Genomic DNA, 12,489 nt, shown 5'->3' with positions numbered 1-12,489 from the left:
CCTCAGGCCTCTTTCAGTTCAGATCCCTGGCCCCCAGCCTCCTATGCACCCCTTCTCTGCCTTTCTCCCCAGCTGGATTCCACTCCTTTCCATTAAGCCTCCCTCCGTCTGGCCCTATGTTCCCTTCCCTGCCCCTTCACCCCACCACACCCTTCCCTGAACCGCTCAGCCCTGCTCAGGGATGCACGGGTTCCTTCTCTCCCTCCTCTCTGGCCTTTCACAAGCTGGGAATTCCCTTGGAAACAGTGCCTGGAACTCCTCCTGTCTTGGGGAAGCACTGGCCCCTACCCGGGCGGCCCAGCTGCCGAGCCCAGGCCTGCAGCAGGTGTGAGTGCGTGTGTGTGCATGCGTCTGTGTGTGTGTGTGTGTGTGTGTGTGAGTGTCTGACCTCAGAGATTTATAACCTGAGGCATGGCCTTTGGAAGCATTTCTTCTGTCCTCAAACAAAGGTTTGCAGCCAGGTTCCCCAGGGGAGCAAACAAGCAGAGGAAGCAACAGGCCCTGCTTTCACCTCCCCCTTCACTGCCAGCCACCCACTTTCTCCCTGCCTCACCCTCAGCACCTGTCTCCATCTGGCTGGCCCCACTCTTGCTCTCTCACTGGCTTCTTCTTTATGTGGCGGCTGTCTCGCTTACTCTTTTTACCTTGCTTCGCCTCTCCAGTCCCACCTTTTCTATCATCCAAACGTCTCTCATGTCCGTCCCTTCTTTCCAATGTCCACCGTCCTCTCCATAGGCTTCCTCAAGTTGCCTCATCTCACTAGCTGTCCTCGGTATTGATAATATTGATAATCTCACCAGAGCAGCCTTCCTAACAGCAAATCTGATTACACAGCTTCCCCTGCTCAAAAACCCATGAGCAGTTGCCTACAGAGTCAAATTCTAATGACTGACTTGGTGTTCAAGGCTTCAGTCTTCCTTCCTAGCACCATTTCCCACCCTTTGAAGTCATGAACTCCACGCTTGAGCTGCACAGGGCACCCCCTTGTTGTTCCATCCTTGCTGGAAGTCCCAGAGATTCCTCAGACTCTCCAGGTCCCAAACTGAACACTTTACTGCCTCCACTGTGTCCCGACCCCTCAGTGGCCTCCTCGCTCTCCCTCACCACTGGCCTCCGTTTGGGGACCAGACTCTGTGCATCGGTCTGCCTTCAGCCAGAACACGCTCCTACCTCTCTGCCTTTCAAATTCAAGGCTCTTTGAAAATGCTGCTTCCGGGGCGCCTAGGTGGCTCAGTGGGTTAAGCCGCTGCCTTCGGCTCAGGTCGTGATCTCAGGGTCCTGGGATCGAGTCCCGCATCGGGCTCTCTGCTCAGCAGGGAGCCTGCTTCCCTCTTTCTCTCTCTCTCTGCCTGCCTCTCCATCTACTTGTGATTTCTCTCTGTCAAATAAATACATAAAATCTTTAAAGAAAAAAAAAAAAAAGAATGCTTTAAAAAAAAATGAAAATGCTGCTTCCTCCAGGAAGCCTTTCCAGAGCTGTCCTGTTGGAAATACGAGCCTCACTTTCTGGCCAGGTGAAGTTCAGCACTTGGAAGCACAGGTCCTCTAGTCAGCCTCCCTGGGTGCGGAACCCCAGCTCTGAGCATCCTCAGTTCCCAGGACAGTTTATTCAACCTCTCCAAACCTCGGTTTCTTTCCCTATAAAATGGAGATAGTTCTAGTTCCTGCCTCACAGGGCCCTTGCAAGGAGGAAATGATTCATCCGTGTGCAGTGCTCAGGAGAGTGCCTGCCACAGAGTAAATGTTCTCACAGGGTTATTATTGCTATTATTAGTAATATGACCTCCTTTACTGGTCTGCCAGACCCTCATGGGCAGGAACCAAGTCAGACCCCTTTGGTTTCCCCTATTGGAATGGCTCAGAGGTGTTTGCTGACTGAACTGAAGGGACAACCCCCACCCTCCAGCACCTCAGCCCCCTGTAGAGCCCGGAAGGGAAGAGGGAGGCTGAGAGACACTATAAATGTCCTCCCCTCCCTAATGGTAGTGGGGCGTGGGGAGCAGGACAGCCCACTGTGGCCCTCAGGTCTCCCACCTCCCCTCTGGAGGCCACTGTGCAGCTGAACATCCCTGAGCATGGGGTTGATGGAGACAAATTGAAGGGAACTCAGAGGAGTGAAGTCCCTGAGCCCCTGGGAAAGGGCAGGCCCAGCAGAGGAGGGAGATGAAAGCAGTTCCATGTGTGTGGCTTGGCTGAAGGACAGCGCTGGGTGTGGCGGGGGACATGATAAATGGAGAAGGGATTCCAGCAGTGCAAACAAGCCAGAAAGGGAGATGGCTGGGAGCTCCACAGTGGGGCCACTCCGCTAAGGCAAACGGGCTCTTGAAAATGCTGGTTTGAAGCTTCCTGGGGCCCAGACTGGGCCCACAAGCCCCCTCCCTCTGTTGGCCTAGACTGAGGATTCTCCACACTGGTTCCCAGGGCTGGCGGTTTTGCACGGCTGTGCGGTCCTTGGCCCTGAGACAGGGATACCGGCCCCTTCCCTTGTCCTACCCGCAGCTGCCTGAGGCTGGCCCTGGGATGAGCTCAGCTGAAGGTCTAAGGTCCGAGTCCTTGGGCCTCCCTGCCAGTTCTAACAATCCCACTCTGGGGCTGGTGTGCATTCATTCCTGCAGGCCCATGACAGGGCTTGTGGACACTGAGTCCTCCCTCCCCACTCTCCCACCCCTGCTTAAAGCCATTGTTTTCAGACCATCAACCTCTGCCCTCTCCTCCCGGGTACTAAGGGGCATATCAGGGGTAAGGAGAGGCCAGGAGGAAACATTGGAAATGGCCTCTCCATCCTCCCTTCAGATCCGGCTTCATTGTCCTTGGGCCAAGATAAATACAACGAGCGAGGGAGAGGCCTCTCCATGCTCAGTGCTGAGAGCTAAGTGGCCTGGTTATGGGGGTGGTGGATTGAGCATCAGTCTACCCCAAGGCAGCCTCCAGCTCTCTTCCCAAAGGAGTGTGGCAGAAAGGCAGCCAGGCCAGCTGCCCAGAAGTTAACGGCATGAGGAGCAAAGCAGAATGTCCCCTCAGTGCTCCTTTTCCTGGGGCACAGCTTTCTTGTGGGGCTGAGTCTGAGAGCTCTGGAGAGAGAGCCAGGGAACTTCAAAGGAAGGAGAAATCTAGAGACTGGCAGAGTGGTAGGAGGCTGCCCCCAACTAGAAACCCAGTCCCCCAAGCTACAGATCTCTGGCCTGCCCAGGGTCCTGGGTCCACCTCCTGCCATCAGACAGTCTGAGGGCCCTTAGAGTGGGGAACCTGGAGGACCAAAAACCCCAAAATCTCCAAACTGAGGGATCCTGGTTGGTCTTTGTTAGGCACCTTCCACCCTAACCCCTGAAAGGTCTCAGACTGCTTTCTTGAGGTCATAGCTTAGCAGAAAGAGCACAAGTCTTCACGAGACTGAATTGGGTTCAAATCCAGTCTTCATGCTGTAGTCTTGATGAGTACTGAGCAAGCTCCTTACTTTACTTGACAAGTAAAGCCCAACTTTCCCATCATGAAATGGAGAGCAAAATCACTTCGCAAGACCATTGGTAGGAGTTGATGGGATAATGATGTGCAAAGATCCTGTCCATAGAAGGTTGGGCTGTTTTTCCCTGCCCTGCACTGACTGTGGCCCCTGGGCCACCATTTCAAGCTGCCATGAAACTGCCATTCTCCAGAGGAAGGAACTCTTGGCCAGCTGTGGCTCCTAGTTTGATTCTAAGGAGTTCCCTTAGCTCCTCTCACACCAACGTCACAGAGTGACTCTGAGAGTACCAAGGGCCTTGCCACTTGGGTCAGGTGGACTCGTCTCTCAGACTCTCAGAGTGCTGTTGAAGGAGGTTCTCCCCATGGGGCCTCCAATCCCTGGGCTCTTCTGTCTATAACTATCTCTGGCGCCCCAACCTCATACCCAGCCCTCCTCACGGTGTCAGGTAGACCTCTCTGCCTACTCTCTCACTGAGATTTGTCCTTTCCTGTGGAGCTCTTTCTGTGGGTTCCACACTGTCAGGGCCATCCTTTGTCCTTCGGACAGTTCCACTATGTCTACACTATTCAAAGTCCAGACCTTGCTCCTGGGCTGGCTTTGCCATCCACTTCATCTAGGAAGTCACTGGAGTAAGGACCAGCCTGCAAAGGTCTACCCATAATGGCAAAGGCTAAAGAAAAGAGACTAGGGCTGAAGGCCAAGAGATTGGAGGTATTAGTCCCACTCCTCAACTCACTTTTTTGTGTGGTCTTCCTGAGCCACTTCCTCTTTGAACTTTTTTTTTCCCCTATCTAGAAAATGGAGGTCCCAATTCTTGTTCCCCAGGGCTATTGGGAAGTACATAAATGTCAATGGAGGTAGGAACCTCGAAGGAATGTTCTGGCTTGAGGACCTGGAATTTAACCTTTTGTGCTTGGCTCTGTTCTATGATGGTGAAGTATCCACAAAACATGCAGGGACCCCAATCCCAACTATTGTCACTCAGCTACTTCCATTTGGTTAGATGTTAAGATCACCAACTCTTTAGTGTTCACTGGTTCATCTCAGTTCCTTGTGAGAAAAATTGCTCCACCAGTTCTGAGTCTTCACTATTTGGAAGTCCTTTGTGTCTACTCCAAGTCCTTCCTACTACAGCTTCATCCCAGGTCTACACACTTCAGGCACTTCCTAGCCTGCCTTTCTTCTCCTCCTCAACTCTTGCTCAATCCTCGGAAGGGAGAATAGGGTTGAGGGCAAAGGCAGCCTTGTACCTTGCCAGAGGGAGGAGATCGTGGGCACGGCATCACTCTTCCAGAAACCCTTCAGCTGCCCCACACCCTCAGCATCACCCCTGTCTCACCCTGGCCCACACTATCACAGCTGGAACACTTGTGGTCTCTCACCATGCAGTGGAACTAGGGCGCCAACCTTGACTTTAATCTCCCCTGGCAGCTCCGTGGCATCAGTAAGCCCCAAGTTTATGGCAGAGGAAAAATGAAACCCACATTGCCCCAACTAGGTCCAGCCCCCACCCAGCAGAGCCAAGGATATCCCCCAAGGGGCAGTGAGACCCCCCAACTTCCCCCTGAAGGCACATGGTAGTGGGGTGGGATGGTGATGGGTAGTGCTTCCAGAAACACTCTCCTCCCTGAAGGCACAAGGGTGTACCCCAGCCCCCCAAGCCCTTCCTCTCTCTTCTCTCAGCCCGGAGGGCTTCCCCAGCATTTGCAATGGGGGGCAGCTCCCTCCTGAGTTTGAGGTTAAAGGGGACGCCTTCTCCAGGAATCTGTAGCCAAATTGCTGAGCTGTTCACAGTGACCTGGAGATGATGTTTGGAAATCTGATTTGTGATAACATAATGTTCCTTTTAAGTAATTCTGGCTGGAGAGGGAAGGAGGAAAAAAACGACCAAGAAAAACAACCTTATTGAGGTTTAAAAAGGGACGCTGTCGTGGCTGCCTCCTTAATCTCCCAAATCATTTTCCTCTCTTCCCCCTCCTCCTCCCGCCCCAGACCTGCTTTTGTTTATAACAATCTCTTGGAAAGAAGATTGAAAGTGAAATCTGTTTCCTTGCTTAAATATATATATTTAAAGGGGGAGAAGAAAGCCCTCTCTCCCCACCCCCTGCCTGCTCTTCGCCTGAGCGGCTGTGGGTAATTGGAGGGCTGCCTGCTCTGGGCTAGTCGGTCAGCATGGGCTCTCCAGTGCCCACTCATCACCCCATCACAGAAGGATCAGTAAGGCAGGAAAACAGGCTGGGGGAGAGATGGGAAACCTGGAAAGTGGGGAGAGCAAGGGCATCACTTATTTACTGACTCCAAGCACTATTTATGTAGTGGCTGGTGACCAGCAGTTTGCTAGCTCCAGAGGAGAATAAATACAGTATGAAGGGACAAAGATAGACACAAGGCAGGACTTCCACTCTCATTGTTTAACATACAGGGCATTAGGCCAGTAGTGAAGAGAGCTGAGAAATTTTAGCTGCATTTCTTAATGAATGAGGGACTGTGCTCCCCACACCCCTCTGGGCTAGGGCTTAATTTCTGACAGAGAGAGGGTTAAGATGAAACAGTTGTGTTGCAACAGGAAAGTATGGGATGGCAGCCAAGGAGACCTCCCAATAACGAGGGGATGGAACCAGTTGGGGGGTGGGGTGGATATCTAGGAAGGGTTGAGCACACCTAATAGAAACCATCGTACCTATTGTCCACCAACACCCCCATGTGCACATACCAGTTCCCTTCTCTGCTCTGCCTGACACCTCAGGGGACATCTCACACACCGCCCATTGTTTTGCCCTCACCCGAGCCTTCCACTCTTCTTGGCCCAGCCTGAAGCCAACCAACAGGCATAGCAGGGCAGGACAGGGCACCCTGAGGGGAGAAGGAGGTGTTGAAAGCCTGACATGCAGCCATAATGGCTACTTGCCAGCCCGGGATGGATTCCTCTGGCCCCATCTTCTTCGGAACACCCACTTCCGGGGACCCTGGTGCTCAGAGCCCTGACTGCCAGGGTCTGTGCTTTAAGAGAAGGAAGAAAGAGGGATTTTTGACATTCTCTTCAGGGAGTCTTGCTCCATCCTACCCCACCCAGGGCACGTTATTACTATCAGAAACATCAGACATTTCAATTCAGATGAATGTCAGGTTGAATGTCCCCAGAGCAGAAATTCCACATGGTTCCAGACAGAGAGGAGAAACTCTCCCTCGGTCTTCTTCCTTCTCTCCCTCTCTCTCCAAGAGTGGAAGAAAGCATCAATCTTTTTCTGATCATATGTTTTCTGACCATGTAATACAGCCCCCTCAGCTTACAGATGGGGAAACTGAGGCCTAGAGTGAGGAATGGGCTTGCCCAAGTTCACTCAGCAAGTTCATGGCAAGGCTAAGATTAGGATCCAGGGTGTCTTGATTTCCATCCCACAGTATTTTTCCACCACACACATTTGCAACCCTGTCAGTGGTGTCTTAGCATCTCTGATGCTGGGGCAGAAACAAGAGGCCACTTCTTATAATGCTTGGCCTGCAGAAGTCACTTAATAGTACTTAATACAAAAATCATATAATTAAGGGCTAGTCCCCACCCTTCTCTGGGTCTCAGTTTTCTCATCTGTAAAATGAGAAATGCAGGGGCACCTGAGTGACTCAGTCAGTTAAGTGTCTGCCTTCAGTTCAGGTCATGATCCCAGGGTCCTGGGATCCAGCCCTGCATCAGGCTCCCTGCTCAGTGGAGAGTCTGCTTCTCCCTCTCCCTCTGCCACTCTCCCTGCTTGTTTTCTCTCTCTCTCTGTCAAACAAATCAATAAAATATTTTAAAAATGAAAAATAAAATGAGAAATGCAGGAAGCCATTATTTTAATCTGCTCAGCATCCATTCCTTCTCTTCTAATAACAGCACCTCAAATTTTGGGGGGGGGACTACCCCTCCTACACTGTGAATCCATGTCAGTCAGCTTCAAGGGTTGATGGATGACCCAGCCTTTGCCACTCAGAGCATTCCATCACACCAGACAGAGTAATTGGTTTATGCAGAGTCATGTGACCACAGATGGACCAGTACAAATTCTCCCTAAAACTTTTGATGAAAGGTTAAGGAGAAAGACACTAGAGGTTGGTCAGCCAGAAGGCATAAGCCTAGAGTTTCAGGACTCTGTGAGAGGAGTCTGCCTGAGAATAATGCTTACAAAGAGAAATGAGATGAATAGGCCTCATTAAAGCTTGGGATCTAGCACTGTCTGACCAGACCACACTTCTGCTTGATATTTATGTGAATTAACAAGATCCTGTTTTGGCTTAGACCAGTTTGAGTTAGATTCATGCCATTTGCAACCAAAAGGGGACTCACTAATATAGGAGAGATTAGAGATACTCTATTATCACCAAATGTTAGAGTTAAGGAGAGACCTTAGATGACTGATTGTCCACTGGAGACTTAGGGGAAATGTGACAAATGAATCAATAGGTCTGGGAAAACCATGCCCTTCATGAGCTGGTATAAAATCTCAACTATTTTGCCAGTTGCATTTCTGCAGCCCTTTGCCTACAGTAGACAGAGTATAGGATTTGGATTCAGTAGGAACACTGGTTCTCCCAATTCCCATCTATATAATTTGGGCCATGTTTCCTGTGTAAGCCTCAAGTTTAACCCAAGCAGGTGTCAAATGGCTGACAGGTATAATCCAAGGAGAATGGAATAAGACACCATAACAAGACCCGGAATGTTAGGACAGCAGACACTTACAGGATAATTTGCTGAAGACAAAAAGATTGACCAACATCCTTACAGGTAGCTGCAGCAGGGCTGGGCAGGGACACCTCACAGTGTTGCAGTGCACAATCTGGGGGTGGGGGTGCATGCACATAGTCTATGATTAGAAAGGAGCACCCTAGAGCTTTGTAGTTCATAGCCTTTATAAACTTATACCATAGCCCTAGGGATGTGGCATATTGAAGTTGACACCCATGTCTTCTTCACCGAAGGCATATTCAGTTTTACTCCTGATATTGTTAATGAGGTAAAAACGAATAATGAATAATGAATTATTCATTATGAATAATGTAACATTATTCATCATGTAACATCATGAATAATGTTACTGTTGAAGCTATTGGTGGAAATCTAGAGTGATTGGTGCTAGTGCAATAGTGTTCTATTGCGGCCAAGATTCCTAAAAATACCAAAATATAGCCCCAGACCAAAACTAGCTCGCCCCACAAGGTTCCCAGAAGAGATATATCCACATCGAACAGTAACAAAGGAAAGCAGAATAATGCTTTGTTGTTAACTGGGCTTTGGGCATCAAACCTCTGTGTGAATTCAGGTATGTCAGACCACCAGGCAGACATGTGCAACCTAGCCTAGAGTCTTGAGTGTTCGCAGTTGGAAACTGCAAGGCCAAACCCCAATGGATCCTAACTCACTTTCATTAACTTCACAGAAGAAAGAGACAAAAAAGAGTAATGGCTGACTAAAAGCTGTCCCTAAGGTAGCACATGGCTTCACCCACATGGGTGAAAGAGAAAAAGAGGACCAATCCACACCTTTATCCAAATATGTGATGCATAGTGACTTGGCCCAGTAATTGATGGCCCAGTTAGTGTCCTGATAATTGACCAATCTTCCTGGTAGAGGCAGGTGAATAAAGAAAGGTATGGTAGAAGGGTAGTTTTCCCCACCCTTGTCCACAGATATTAGTGAGACCTGGGTTAATAGATAGGTATGGGGAGAGTAAATGGTGGCTTGAGTATCCTAATAGATTCCTTCTCATATCCCAAATCTCTAGAAATGATAGATACTATATGTTTTTTTTTTAAAGATTTTATTTATTTTTCAGAGGCAGAGGGAGAGAGCGTGAGCGAGCACAGGCAGACAGAGAGGCAGGCAGAGGCAGAGGGAGAAGCAGGCTCCCTGCCGAGCAAGGAGCCCGATGTGGGACTCGATCCCAGGACCCTGGGATCATGACCCGAGCCGAAGGCAGCTGCTTAACCAACTGAGCCACCCAGGCGTCCCGAAATGATAGATACTATATGTTTTAAAAACTATATTACCACTCAGGAATACACTTAATGCTCAATAGGAAGAGACCATGAAGAGGGTAAAACAAAGGCATTTTCAACACATTCAAGCACTCAGAAAGCTTCTAAATCACAAATCCTCTGTGAAATAGCCAATAGTAAATATATTATGGTAAGGAACACAATGCATTTGAACACAAGAAGTGAGATATTGTAAGAAATGAGCAAATGAGTCAGTAAATCTGTAAGAGAAGATATCAGTGCAAGAAGTGAGTGTGTTGGCACCATGGACAAAGAGGGAAAAGAGGTAAGAAAATTCATACTAAGTCTCTTGCCTTGTTTAGAGGGAGAATAGAGAAACAGATTAAGTTAATGTTGACAGAGAATTTATGTTTTAGTACGTGTATTAATATTGTGCAGCTGAACCCTTGAAGCTTAGAAATAAAATGTATACTTTTTAAACCATTTACAAGATGCATTTGTAAAACAAAATAGCACCAAAAGGTTGAAAAAAAATATACTCAAGTGCCCATAAAAAGAATACAGGTATAGCAATACTAATGTCAGACAAAACAGAATTCAAAGCAAAAATTATTTAAAAAGATCAAAATACTTCATCAATAATAGGAACAAGCCACCACAAATACATAATTAAAAGCCTTTACAATTTAGGTTTAAAATAGAGATCTAAAATGGAGATGCTAATTGTAGCATCAAAACACACCTTCCACAGGATTTATCACATCAGTTGCTAACTAACTTACAAACTAACGTATTAACTAAACAAGAACATGTAGGATTTAAGTAATATAACCAGCAAACTTGAACAAATGTATGTTTGTACTAACAAACAGAAAATGCAGACACTTTTCAAATACACATTAAAAACATATAAAAATGGATGATATATTAAGCCACAAGGGAAACCTTGAGGTACTGATATAGATAAAAGCTAGAAATCAATGCAAGAAAAAAATTTTTTAAAGTTGAACAATAAATGAAAAACTGGTTGTTTGAAGTGATCAATGAAATATATAAGTGCTCTTTCTGATAAAGAAAAAGAGAGAAGACATAAATAATAACAGGAATAAATTTAGGCTCTAGAGAAGATTGCTTTATTTTACAAATAAATATGAGAACCTAGATGAAATTACTTGCTAAGAAATTATAAATCACCAAAATCATCTAAGAAGTAGTATAAAATTAGACTGATAGCCAGAGAAAGAACTGGAAAGGTAGTCAAAGATCTACCTGTAAAAGTTGCAAAAGACAGCCTCTAAAATGGCCCACAATAATCCCTGCCTCCTTTTGTTCACACATTTAATTAATCCCCTCTCCTTGAGTGTGGGTTGGACCTGTGGACTTGCCTCTAGTGAACAGAATGTGGCAAAGTGGTGGGGTGTCACTTCCAAGATCAGGTTACAAAAAGATTAAGTTACTTCTGTTGCTGGCATTTTTCTGCCTTTCCCTTGCTGGCCTTGAAACAAATTGCTATGTCGTGAGCTGCTCTGTGGAGAGGTGCACATGGCAAGGAATTGAGGGAGTCCTCTGACCAACATCTAGTGACGAACTGAGGTTCTTAATCCAACAACCCACAAGTAGTTGAAACCTGCCAATAGTCACATGAATGAGCTTGGAAGTGGATCCTCTCCCAGTCGAGCTTTAAGATAACTGCAGCCCCAATCAGTTCCTTGAATGCAGGTTGTGAGACCCTAAGTCAAAGGTATCCAACTAAGCCATGTCTGGATTCTTGAGGTATAGAAACTCAGAGATAGCAAATTCCTGTTGTTTAAAGCTACTAAGTTTTGGGATAATTCATTATGCAGCATTGTATAACTAATACAAATATGGACAACAGGCCTGGATAATTTTCTTTATTATGTGAACAGTTTCCAAGCATAAAAAAGATGAAGGGCTATCCAACTTACTCTAGGGAAGTTAGCCTAGCCCTGATACCAAAGGTGAACAAAAACAGGGTATGTAAAACATATAACAAGCTAATCATACCAATGAAAAAAGCAATAAATAAACATTTGGCAAACAAAATCTAAAAGCATGCTAAATGAATCATAACCATGTAGAATTTACCTCCAAGAAAGTAATACTTTTAAAAAATATTGAGTACTTTTTATGTAATTAGAATCTATTCTACATTTGAGGCATACACACACACACACACACACACACACACACACACCCCACAGTCTCACAAGGTAGGTTCTAGAAAACTGAAGGGGGTAGAAACTTATAAATCCACACGAGTATATGGAGAAAGAAGTGGGATTTGAACCCACCTCATTACGCTGACCAATGTCAGAAAAATCTATCAAGTAATTCACTATACTGTCCTACTCAGCAATCAGAAAACAAAAGGAAATTAAAGGCATCCAAATCAGCAAAGAAGAAGTCAAACTATCACACTTCGCAGATGATATGATACTATATGTGGAAAACCCAAAAGACTCCACTCCAAAACTGCTAGAACTTGTACAGGAATTCAGTAAAGTGTCAGGATATAAAATCAATGCACAGAAATCAGTTGCATTTCTCTACATGAACAACAAGACAGAAGAAAGAGAAATTAAGGAGTCAATCCCATTTATAATTGCACCCAAAACCATAAGATACCTAGGAATAAATCTAACCAAAGAGGCTAAGAATCTATACTCAGAAAACTATAAAGTACTCATGAAAGACATTGAGGAAGACACACACACACACACACACACACACACACACACACAAATGGAAAAATGTTCCATTCTCCTGGATTGGAAGAATAAATATTGTGAAAATGTCTATGCCACCTAAAGCAATCTACACATTTAATGCAATTCTTATCAAAGTACCATCCATCTTTTTCAAAGAAATGGAACAAATAATCCTAAAATTTATATGGAACCAGAAAAGACCTCGAATAGCCAAAGGAATATTGAAAAAGAAAGCCAAAGTTGGTGGCATCACAATTCCGGACTTCAAGCTCTATTACAAAGCTGTCATCATCAAGACAGCATGGTACTGGCACAAAAACAGAC

Source organism: Mustela erminea, chromosome X (assembly GCF_009829155.1).
Source record: "Mustela erminea isolate mMusErm1 chromosome X, mMusErm1.Pri, whole genome shotgun sequence".
Taxonomy (NCBI): domain Eukaryota; kingdom Metazoa; phylum Chordata; class Mammalia; order Carnivora; family Mustelidae; genus Mustela; species Mustela erminea.
Note: the sequence above shows the minus strand (reverse complement) of the source record.